General features: G+C 38.1%; 1 protein-coding gene across 2 annotated transcripts in view; it reads right to left on the minus strand.

Annotated features, from left to right (window-relative positions):
• LOC132010145 (uncharacterized) overlaps window positions 1–13215 on the minus strand; it is a 57790-nt gene that overhangs the window by 44034 nt on the left and 541 nt on the right. The gene's annotated exons all lie outside the window — the stretch shown is intronic.

Below are 13215 nucleotides of genomic sequence, written 5' to 3' on the forward strand. Positions count from 1 at the left end.
CCTGGGATCAAGCCCCACATTGGGCTCTCTGCTCTGCAGGGAGCCTGCTTCCTCCTCTCTCTCTCTCTCTGCCTGCCTCTCTGCCTCCTTGTGATCTCTGTCTGTCAAATAAATCAATAAAATCTTAAAAAAAAAAGAAGTACATTAATTATAGACAGATTATATACCCCAATTAAAAGGCTTGGAACTGGTAGGCTAGATTTTTTTAAAAAAGCAAGACATCTCTTTCTATAAGAGATAGCTTAATATCCAATTTATCACTGAATAGATATTTCCTAATTTGTACATCATGAAATTGAAAATATCCCTGGTTTTAACCAAATGTGTGTGTGTGTGTGTGTGTGTGCTGTTTGAGAAAGAGAGAGAGTGTGTGAGTAGGGTGAAAGAAGTTGGGGGGAGGGGCAGAGTGAGACGGAGAGAGAGAGAATCTTAAGCAGGCACCAGGCTCAGCATGAGCCTGACACAGAATTCTACCCCATAACCCTGAGATCGTGACCTGAGCCAAAATCAAGAGTCAGATTCTTAACCCACCTAGCCACCCAGGTTCCCCTTAACATGTTTAAGATACTTTGTAGTTTGATTAAACTATTACAGTTCACTCTTAGATGGAATTTGGGGATCTCCAGAGACGATGGTGTTTCTGCTGCCAAATGATCATTTGCTCATGTAACTTTCTGCTCCCTCTATAACTGTGTGCATTAATATGTCACATTTAAACTGCAGACATGGTCTCGTATATAAAACTACATTTGAAGCAGATGAAATTATTCTAACAGTCTTTAATGCCAGCAGAAATGATTAAATATACAAATAAAATTGTATCAGATCATATTGAATCAATGAGAATCAGGTATTCTCCAGTGTCCCTTTTTGCTATTTAGAGAGACAGTGTGGCGTGATCAGAGGCAGGGGACACAGGGAGCCCACAGACCTTACTTTGACTCCTGTCTCTTCCTCCTCCAAGTAGCTACGTTTTAGGTTTCTCACCCGTTTCCTCTTCTGGTTAGGAGGATGACCAGGAGCCAGACTGTTTAGGTTCTAATCAAACTACCTCCTTCTAACTAGGTAATTTTGAGCAAATTACTTCGCTTTCCTATGCCTTCACTTCCCCATCTGCAAAACGAGGGTACTAATACCACAGACTCCATACAGGTTTTGAGGATTGACTGGGCGCATCCTCGGAGAGTGCTTTGAACAATGCCTGACACAGAGCAAGCACTACATAACTGTTTGCTAAATAGAATACCTTCCTCACTGAGTCCTTTTAACAATTAAGATGAGTTCAATAAATCACTTAGCGCTATCTAACCAATAGTCAGTACTCAGTCAACAATGGTTGTCAGTAGTGTCACTGGAGGTGCTTGGAGTAATCATTGTTAACTGTTAACAGATCGTCTTAGTATACTTCCTACCCTGCACTGGAAAGAAGTCTCTGCTAATTAACAATGAACTGGTGATCTTTATGCATTTTTCATAGCCTACACAATCAAGTATAAAAGTGTGGTAAAAAAAAAAATTTGTGTGCTGGGAGCCTGGGTGGCTCAGTAGGTTAAGCCTCTGCCTTCAGCTCAGGTCATGATCTCAGGGTCCTAGAATCGAGCCCCGCATCCGGCTCTTTGCTCAGCAGGGAGCCTGTTTCCCCCTCTCTCTTCCTGCCTCTCTGCCTACTTGTGATCTTTCACTGTCAAATAAATAAATAAAATCTTAAAAAAAAAAAAAAAGAAAAAATTTGTGTGCAAAGAGACCGCCTAAACATTGGGGAGGGTGTGTGCTATGGTGAGTGCTGTGAAGCGTGTAAACATGGCGATTCACAGACCTGTACCCCCGGGGCTAATAATGCATTATATGTTTATTAAAAAATTTTAAAAATTTTTTAAAAAGAGACCCCCTAAGAAGGTAAGTAAAATTTGGAAAATGCTAATAGATATAAAGTTCGGTCAGCTCTGTTCCAAGGTGATGAAAATGTTAGCAGAGAACGAAAGCTTTAGGATTCGCTACCTTTGGAGTGGGTGCAGTTAATGGAAGAGGAAATCAAGCTTTCAAATATTGGCAGCAACTGCATCCCTTGAGAGCTTGTTAGAAATGCAGAATCTTGGGCCCTACCAGAATCAGAATTAACAAGATCCCCAGTTGATTCTTATGCAAATTAAAATTTGTGAAGCATTGCTGTAGAATATTTTCGCTTTCCATGTTTTTCCCTGGAGTTTATTTTAATGCACCCTATTAATAATACTGAGATTTGGGTAATATGTCTCTTTATAGTGACATTTTTCTCTGAAGATATGACTTTAAAATTTGGCTACATGCATAATTTTATCATATCCTGGGAACAAATTTTTTCTAATCAAAAGCCACTTCTGATTTTATAATGCAAATCAATGTGAGAGCAATCACCAAGCAGGTTTTATAGTAAATGTCATTGGCATTTCTCAATTTCATTACATGAGGGATGTATGTATTTTAAAAATCATCCCTGAATCACCAGTGTTCAGAATTTCATCACTTCCCACAGTTCACCTTTGCTTAGCCCGAAGATGAGAAAGATAAAGCGGGTCCCTGATTCATGCTTTTTCTGTTGTCACGAAGTCACAATTCACTGACTTTTAAAATAGAATGTCTCAAGACCAAATATTTTATTTGGATGTATCTGAACACAAAAATATTTCTATTGAAACTCTCTGTGAGAAAACATTTTAGATATGAAACATCTGGTTTTGATCATTTCTGTGAAAAACTAATCTTTGCACAAGTCAGAGAGGCCCATGATGATACTGTGTTATCCTAAGTACAGTATTTCTGTGATTAAGTATTCCTCAAGGGTTGGGTAGCAGTCATCAACCTGTAACATGGCTCAGACATTCTTAACGTATTTGGGAATATGTATATCTGCAAATCTATAAAACTGGGTTTCTCATTTTCTCCCTTCTTCTTGGGGAGAGAGGATGAGGAGGATATGGGTTGAGTTTGAACACAGCTACAGAAACACACTAGGGGCTCAATATGAGAGGCAGAGTGCCTAGAAGTGTCAAAGGAGACAGGAGTATGGGCCTCAGTATTTCTCAGGTAGGGTCCTTACCAACAGTGCCCCTTTCATAGGATCCCCTGGCCCTGAGTGAATATGACCAAGGGACCTGCCAGGAACTTTAGTGTGGGGTTGGGGGCCACCCCTTCACCACCTTTTGCAGAGTGAGAAGTCTGAGATTTGCATCTTCTAATCTAAACTTCCTCGTGCAGGGTACTGGAGCATGAGAACCTGTGATCAAACCTGTGGGATTTCAACCTCAGCCAAACTACGGAATCACCTGTGACAGCTTTTGCTTTGTTCTTTGTTGTTGTTGTTGTTGTTTTCTAATATTTATTTTTGAGAGAGAGAGAGCCCATGCGCACAAGGAGCAGAGGAATGGGGAAAGAGAATCAGAAGCAGACCCCATGCTCAGCACAGAATCCAACACAGGGCTCAATCTCATGACCCTGAGATCACGACCTGAGCAGAAACCAAGGACCCTTCACCTGGGAGAGCAAGAGTTACTGAAGCCCAAGTCTCACCCCCAGATATCCTGATTTAATTGTTCTGAGGTATGCCCTGGCACTGAGGTGTTTTAACGCACGCTGGTGACTGACGTGCTGTGAGGGGGTTTCATATGCTTAGGGCTCACCCCTCTCTCACCTTCCTTAAGACCCTTCCCACCTGCCCAAAGTCAGCTCTTCTGATTATTCGATTCCTTCTCTCTCTCTCCACCTGCCACCCGAGAGTTGCCACCTCAGCAAGTTTCCAAGGCTGGGTCCTTCTGCCTGCAGTGATTGAACCTCCAGATTCTTGGGTTTTAGAAATTGTTATGGGCTGAATTCATATGTTGAAGTACCTCAGAATATGACTGTATTAGGAGACAGGGTCTTTAAGGAGGTAGTTAAGGTAAGAGGAGTTCATATGGGCAGACCCAGACCCAACATAGTGAATTTATGAGGTTATTAGGCGACAGGCATAGAGGAAAAAACCACATGAAGACAGAGAGAAAAGGGCCCTCCTCCACAAGCCAAGAAGGGAGGCTTCTGAAGAAATCAACACTGGAGACACAACCTGATCTCAGACTTTAAGACTCCAAAACTATGAGGAAGCACACTTCTGCCGTGGAAGCCACACAGCCTGTGTCCTTGTTATGGCAGCCTGAGCTAATGAAGACAGGAAGCTTCCTTCCTGGTGTACAGGGTGACTTCTCTCTCCAGAGGATGATTCTGCTGGACACGTGGATTAGTCTTTAATACTGAGAGTGTTTTATGCACAGAGAAGAAAACCCACAATGATATGAACTTGACTTAATGCTCAATGGGTTGAGCATTTAGGCATTAAAATAAAATTTGATTAAATTCCCTTATTTTTAACTGAAACTGCAAACCCAATGAGTGATTCTTTTGGATACTTCATTACCTTATGTAGCAGACAACATACAGAAATAAAAAAAAAAACTTATTATATTTAACTTTAAACTATTCTATATATCAAATGCCATATGTTGAATGAATTTATTTATTTATTTTTATTTTATTTTTATTTATTTTATTTTTAAGATCACAAGTAGGCAGAGAGGCAGGCAGAGATAGGCACGGAGAAACAGGGTCCCTGCTGAGCAGAGAGCCGGATGTGGTGCTCGATGTGGGGCTCGATCCCAGGACCCTGGGATCATGACCTGAGGTGAAGGCAGAGGCTTTAACCCACTGAGTCACCCAGGCGTCCTGAATTTATTTCTTCATTAAAGTTGTTTTATATATTCCTAGGATTATGGATAATCTTATTTTGACAGTTTCCTAATGTTTCAGTAATATTAGTTTTATACATTTTAGGTCAACAATCTCAGACCCCAAAACCCTCTAAGGTTCTCTCTCACGCCCGCGTTTTTTTTTTTTTTTGTTTTGTTTTTTTTTTACCATTTCTTAGGGCACAAAACTCTGTTTTTCCCTAAGTCATTTAAATTGAAACCATTAACTACTATGCTGAGCCTCCTTTTCCTACTGCAAAATTTAGTTTTAGGTTACCTAGACTTTTTAAGTGTACTCCCTTCTCTAGAGGTAAGTTTGTCATTAGAACTTGTGTTTGCCTCTGAAAATAATGTATTTTTCGCCTTGGCCAACATTATATAATGTGTTGTCCTATATTGGGATAGACCGATCTGGTCTAATTAGGGTTATAAACAACATATGTGTCTTTACTGGGGTTTTATTATCATTAGTGGAACCACCAGCATTTCATTCCCAGAGCTCAGTCTATGTGTTCAGCAACCCTCTGCAGGATAGTTAGAAAATTTATTACCTTGGAATACACTACCAAATCCTTTTTATATTTGGTTTCTGTGACGGATCCCTGATGTTGTCTAACTGTTGGGCTCTCTGTCCATCTAATTATTCCACACTTTCTGTAAACTCATTGATTAGCAGCTCATATGTGTCACATCAGATCAGGGAGTACATGATACAAACATGCCTTATTATTGGTGATATTAACTTCCACCAGCTTTTAAGGTCTTGTCTGCCAGTTTTCCCTACTGTGAAGTTACTATTTTCCCCTTTCCATTCTCTATTCAGTAAAAGTTTGTCATGAAGTCCAGCCTGGACCCAAGGAGGAGGGAATTAAGCTCTACCTCCTGGCGGGGAATATGAAAAACTTTGTAGGCTTATGTTAAAACCACAAAAATTAAAATAAATATTTGGGGGAAATATTTGTGGGGAGATACTTTGAGGCTATGCAAATACCTTGTTTCTTCTAAAAGTCTCACCCACTAATTTTAGCTGTCATCAGTTGATCTGGCTTACAGTAGTTATGCTTGTGGTTTAGTGGTAATTTCTATTTCCCTCATTCCTTCTACATTTAAGTACTTGAAAATTTTTCTATAAGGAAGATTTGTCCCTTCTTCCTCATTAATTTATTTATATCAGTAGGGAGGCATGCATACTTTAAGGGTTATAATACAACACTATCATTATTTAATCTTTTGGCTCAAATTGTTCCAACTTTGGCCATTAGAACCTCTTTCAAATGTTCTTGTACTTGTAACATACCCCATCTTTTCTTCCTTTTTGAGCACCTTCTTCTTAAACAGTTTTACCCAAGGTACAATTTATAGGCCATAAAACGTTCCTGTTTTAAAGTTACGTGTATGTTTAGCTTTAGGAAATTTCATGCCCATCATGTCACATGGTAATTCTATTTTTAATTTTTTGAGGAACTGTTACACTGCTATCTATATACTTTACATCCTCGCTGACAGTGCACAAAGGTTCCAATTTCTCCACATCCTCGCTAACAATTTTGTTTAGGTATTGGTTTTGGGTTTTTGGTTTTTTGATAGTAGCCATCCTAATAGGGGTAAGAAGGTGCATTGTGGTCTTATTTACCTTTCCTTGGTACTAATGCAGTGGTGCATTTTCTTCTGCCATTATTTGACCTTGGGAACCCCTTTTATAAAGTGCATATTCAAGTCTTTGCTCACTTTTTTTTTTTCTTTTACATGTTGTCACTCTTTTTCTTATTGACTTATAGTTTGTTTATATATTCTGAATGAATACTTGGCTAGATACATGCTTTGCAAATCCCTTATTCTGTGGGCTGCTTTTTCTAGTAGGAGGGGAAATCTATAGCTCATGTTTTTTTTTTTTTTTTTTTTAAGATTTTATTTATTTATTTGACAGACAGAGATCACAAGTAGGCAGAGAGGCAGGCAGAGAGAGAGGAAGGGAAGCAGGCTCCCTGCTGAGCAGAGAGCCAGATGCGGGGCTCGATCCCAGGACCCAGGGATCATGACCTGAGCTGAAGACAGAGGCTTTAACCCACTGTCCATGATTTTGAAAATCAAACCTCAGTCCCATCCATTCTTCAAGATTGAACGGTTGTTGTACCTTTTCTATGAAATAACCTTTTATTACTTTCTTATAACTCCAATTTTAGTTGGAGTTATAAGAAATATAACTCTGTCCTTCTAGAAAGCTATCTGATTTTGTGATCTAATGCTATCCTGTCCTACCCTTGTCTCTTACATATCCTCCAGCCAGACGATATTGCTTAATTTCTTTCCTGCTTAGACTCTAAAAGAGGGGGCAGGGACCTTTTTTTATATTCTTAGCATATATCAATATTTACAACCATAGCAAGAGCTCAATACTTGTTATATGGCTTGAAAAAAAAATAACACTACAAGGATATCTACTATCTATTAAGAAGAATTGCAAGCAAATAAATTGTTGAAATTAAATATATTGTGTTAAAGAGATTTTGAAAAACAGAGTCACAGAAGTAGTCACTAAAAGAGTCCATCTCTACAATGTAAAGTAATAGTATTGGGAGCATTCCTCTTTAACTGCCCTACATGTTATTTGGAATTCCAGTCATCAGTGGTTCTGAGTACCACCTTCATTATCATGGTCTTACTTTTTCATCTCTAGAACACTCACTTTCACCTAGAGTTGGAATAATTATCCTATTCTCCATTTGTTTTTTAATGTTTTTGTTCCGCCGTTTGTCTCTTGAGCAAAGTTCACCCATTTATACCATGAGTCTGGATAAGCCTGAAGGTAGCTGGTCCCAGAAACAATTTTCCCTAAAAGCGAAATCTGAGCTTTCTGAGAGGAAACACAAAAATTTAAAGCCTCATTTTAGTACTTTTTGGAAGGCTACTTAATTAAATTTTATTGCTTGCATTCTGGGACTGAGATCAAGAAAAATTAGATGTGTTATCTCTTGGGGGGTGTTCTGAGGGAATGCTGGCATTTTTCACATATGTGAGATAACAAGACAACCAGTGTTTTTATAGGCTTTGTGTCCTTCCCCTTGGAATTCTACAACAAACCTCTCAAGTTAAGTGTAACTTTCTTGGAATGACATGTTCTGCATATGATGCCAGAATCCCAGAGTCCTCTTTCTGCACCTGGTAAATCGGAGAAAAGGAGTCAAAACTCCTAGGAAATTCTCTGTCAGCTACTGAGATATTTAGGAAGAAGGCATCTGAAATCCTTGAAACCTCTAGGGCACTAAATGTATTATAACAAAACCAGTGGAACAATGTTCCATGATGTGGCCAGTTCAGTCATTATTACAATAGGGATGCAATAAATATAAATGATTTCCTCACATGCTTAACTCATAATGGAAAAACAACACTGGATAACTCAGAATGCTTAGGGACCTGAGATGGGGGTAGAAAAATGGATGGTTACTACAGGGTTTGGTTGCACTTAACCGAAGTTGATTATAATAGCTTAACCAAATAAGGAGGTTATTTATCTAATGTTGTAAGAGTCTGGGGGAGGCGGCACAAGGCTGATGAAGCCATTTGAGAAAGCAGGTTCCTTCTCCTCACCATCCTTAGCATAGTCACAAATGGCTGTTTGCTTCAACACTGCATCATCACAATCTGGATAAAGGGGAGGACAGATTAAGGGCAGAAAGTTGTGTGTGTATATATATTATTACATGTATCAGGGAAATTATAAATATATAAATATAAAATCTGGGGAAATTATATAAAATACAAATATTTAAAGTAGGGGAAAAGTAGCTTTCCATGAAATAACTTCTGTTTCAGCTCCTTGGTGAATGGGTTAGATGATCACCCTAGCTAGAAGGGCATTTTGGAGGTATTTTAAGATTTTTTTTTTTTTTTAATTTGACAGACAGAGATCACAAGTAGGCAGAGAGGCAGGCAGAGAGGGAGGGAGGGGGAAGCAGGCTCCCTGCCGAGCAGGCCCGATGCTGATGCTCGGGGCTCCATCCCAGGACCCTGGGATCCTGACCTGAGCCGGAGGCAGAGGCATTAACCCATTGAGCCACCCAGGCGCCCCTGGAGGTATTTTAAACTGCATTTCTTACCTCTCTCCCCCAAGGAAATTTATGATTCTGTTAGCAAGGAAGAACAGTAAATAGTGAGTAGGCAAACTGGCAATATCTTAACACATTTGATTAATTAAGTGCCATTCTTTATATTTTAAATCTTGCTGTTAGAGATTTTTTAAAAAATGTGTGTATCTATTTCCATGCCTTTGAAAGTTTACAAACACAAATCATAACCAAAATTTTTTGTTTCTCAACTTACTTGATTTTTTCAATATCAATGGACAACTTATGATACATCCACCTGATGGATTACTCCCTAGTTAATCCAAACAAATGTATGAGAAAAGTTTTATACAAATGCTTCACAAAAGAAGGTGTCCAAATGACTAATAAATATATGAAAAATGTGCTCACTTTTGTCATTGGGAATATGCAAATTAAAGCCATAATAAATTACCGTCACATACCCAGTAAAATGTTTATGCTTATAAAGAAATGCCAAATGTTGGTGAGGATGTGGAACAACTGAAACCGTCATATATTGCTGGTTCCAAGGTAAAATGGTAGCTCTTTGGAATGTTATTTGTTAGTATCTTCTAAACCCAAACCTATGAGCTAGCAATCTCATTCCTAGGTAGATACTGACCTCTGCACACCAAAATACATGCCAAAAAGTGGTTATGCTCCTAATAGCAAAATCCTAGAAACTAACAAAATATGCACCAAGAGTAGAAGGGATCAATAAATGATGGTATAGTCAGGTAACAGAATACTCTACAGTAATGAGAATGAACAAACTACAATTACATACAACACTGTGATGACTGACAAACACTGAAGCAAAAGAAGCCAGACAGAGTCATGGAGAAGGACCTGTTGTGTGAACCCACTTACATAAAGTTCAACAATAACCACATTTATTCTATGACTTCTAAGAAGTCAGAAAAGTAGTTAAATTTTGAGAGGAGAGTAATGACTTAAAGTAGGCAAGAAGAGGATCCCTGGGATCCTGACAGCATCCTATTTCTTCATCTGGATACTGGCTATCTGGGTGAGGTCACTTTGTGAAAATTCACAAGGTATATATTTATGATAAATTCACTTTTCTGTATTCATATCATAGTGCCATAAAAAGAAGAGAAAGTCACGATCATATACTGCTGTTACAATGAAGGTGCCCCATCTTTTTTCTAAGGGCATTTCTATCCAACCAAGCTTTGGATCCCAGGCCTTTTTTTAAGTGTTCCAGAGCCTTGAGGCATTATCTTCCTTTTCTTGTATCTTTAACATCTCCTTCTTTAATAGTGCCATCTCATCAGCATTTAATCGTGTTTGAGACTCTCTAAATAAAACAATCACCACCACCCCCTCCTTTACCCATAAATTCCATTTGGTTAATTCTCTCTTTAATCTCCTTTACTGTCAAAATTCTTGAATGAAGAAATTCTCAGCTCTCTTGCCTTCCATTTTTTCCTTTATTCATTGCAATCTGGTTTATTCGCCATCATTCACCTAAATCTGTATTTGTCTATTTCCAAAACAGCCTCTCTGTTGCTAATTTAATGAACACCTTCCAGTACTCCGATTTGACATTTTAGTATTATTTGCTATTTGTTTTTTAAAAAATATTTTACTTATTTGACAGACAGAGATCACAAGTAGGCCGACAGGCAGGCAGAGAGAGAGAGAGGAGGAAGCAGGCTCCCTGTGGAGCAGAGAGCCTGATGGGGGGCTCAATCCCAGGGCCTGGGATCATGACCTGAGCCGAAGGCAGAGGCTTAACCCACTGAGCTACCCAGGAGCCCCTGCTATGCTTAAACCATTCCTACCATCTGGAAAAACTCTCTTCCTTGGGCATTTATGACCTAGCTCATTCCTGATTCTCCACCCAACTTCTCTAGCCACTCATTCTTTCACTGTAAACTTCTCTTCCTCTACTCATTTTTGAAGTGTTATCTCAAGTCCAGATGTCTCCTCTGAACTACAGAGTTGCACATGTAACTGCCATACAGCATTTTCACGTAGATGTCTCACAAGTACTAAAAAGTCAACTAAGTTAAAACATTTTCCTCCTTGATGATGTTCATCTTGCTATATTCCATGTCTCAGTAAATAGCACCAACCAGTACCCAAGCCAGAAACTCATAGTGAATAAAACACAGAAGATTCCCAGTTGTGGTTATGATTTCTGCTTCTGGCATCATTGTTGAACTAGATACTGTAGGGGAATTCTCCAGCAAAACAACTAGATACTGGATCAAAAACATTTTTTGCTGTTTTGCCTGGCACTCAGAAATTAGAAATCTCTTCAAAGACCCCTCTTCCCACAAAATAAAGAGAAATAAATCTTGAGCAGAAACTAGAGGAAGCGTCTGTATGCAAGCTGGAGAGATGGGGTTGGTCTGAATGCAAATGCCAATAGCATCTCTATGTTAGTAAGTGAATCAGATACTCCTGCATTTAGGGGACATGATAGGAAGGGTTAAAGTGGCCCCAGTTGCTGGTACTCCTGGGCACATGGCAGAACCAGATGCAAATCATCTTTGAAACAAAGTGTCTTCAATTTAAGCCATCAGAGTTCCCACATATTAAGATCAAGGAAATATGAATTCACAGTCTAAAATCACCAAATATACAGGAGGCAAGCCATCATGAGTAAGAGAGGTAAAAACGTACAACTTACTTAGATACTGGAATTGTCAGATACAGAGTATAGAATAATAAGGTAAGAGATGTTTGAAGAAATGAAGTATGAAGCCGCAAAGATAGGCAAGCAATTAGAGACCATCAGGAATGAGAATGATCTCGGTAATAATAAAATGGAACTTCTAAAAATGGAAAACAGATTTTAAGAAAAACTCATTGTAGGGGTTTAACAGCAGGTGAAACATAGTTGAAGGGTGAGCTGTAACTTTTGGCTGAAGAAATTACCCAGAATACAGTACAGAGAGAAGACAGAAAATATGAGAGAAGCTAAGAGATGTGGAGAAGAGGAAAAGGAAACATTTATTTTGAATCCCAAAAGAAGAGAGAGAACTGAGGAAAAGGAATAATTGAAGAGATAATGATTGAGCATTTTCCAGAAGTGATCATGGATATACACCTATTTTTTCCAAGTAGAATAAAAGAAACCTAGATATAGATACATCACAGTGAAACTGAAGGACAGCAAGGACAAAAAGATTCCAAAAGTAGCCAGAAAAAAAAGAACAGATCATTCATAAAAACACAACTGGCAATGATGAAAGCCAGAATGAATGCCGTTTTTTCAAAGTGTTGGTCTTGTATTATAAATTCGATTTATTTTTTTAAGAGTGAAAGTAATACAAAAACATTTTTGAATAAACAAATATACACAATTTACTAGGAGAACTCTATTAAAAGAAGTTCTAAAGATTTACTTCAGGAAGAAGGATCATAGAATAACGATCTGGGATATAAGAAGGAATGGTAAGTACCAAATGTATATGTATACAGTTGCCCTTGAACAACACAGGGGTTAGGGGTACTTAGCCCTCATGCAGTAGAAAATCCATATATGCGGCACCTATTGGCCCACTTGGTTAAGACGAAACACATTATTGGCAATAAAGAGGGCCACTACCTAATGTAAAGTTAAATATATCAGAAAGATAATATAACAATTTTAACTTGTATGCATCCAATTGAATAACCTCAAGCAATAAAAAGCAAAAATTCATTGAGTTTCAGGATAAAATGGACAAATCCAGAATTGTAGATACTCCCATGTTCTTTACTATAAAAATCATAAATAAAACAAGTGAAAACATTCAAATGACATCATTTGCATTGTTTATGAGATTAAGTGTGATTTTTCTCCACTTTCTAAATTTTATTGTTTTGATAATTATGTTTATAATTAAAACACTTTTTCCAAAAAATAAGTGTGGAGGTGAAATTTTAGTTAACTGGGGGCTCGGGATGGGCTTAGTTAATTATTACTATATTTGTGGTAGTTATGTAGTTTTAGTCTACACAAATGTTTAATGGGTTGAATACATTTTAACCAACTTAACTCCTTTTTCTTTGTATTTTTGCTAAAATGTCAAATGATTTACTCATGGACTTAAAATGTTCAGACACACCTTGACTGATACCTTAAAGAATCTGATTTACCACATAGTTTCTGTTTTCCTAAATAAGAATTTAAAAACTTTGTAAAGAATGCACAAGAACTCATTCCTAATTTAAATATGCTACCACTGACGGTTAAAGGCTCCATCATTCTGGCTACCTATTATCAACAGAGTTAGGATTTTTCTCTACTGCCCAGACATTAGTATTTTCACTGTAGGGATCAGTTACCCTAAAAACAAAAACAAGAACAAAACCTAGATAAAGATACAAATTGTTAATTCTTCTTTTCATATTGGCAC

The sequence above is a fragment of the Mustela nigripes genome, chromosome 2, assembly GCF_022355385.1.
Source record: "Mustela nigripes isolate SB6536 chromosome 2, MUSNIG.SB6536, whole genome shotgun sequence".
Taxonomy (NCBI): Eukaryota; Metazoa; Chordata; class Mammalia; order Carnivora; family Mustelidae; genus Mustela; species Mustela nigripes.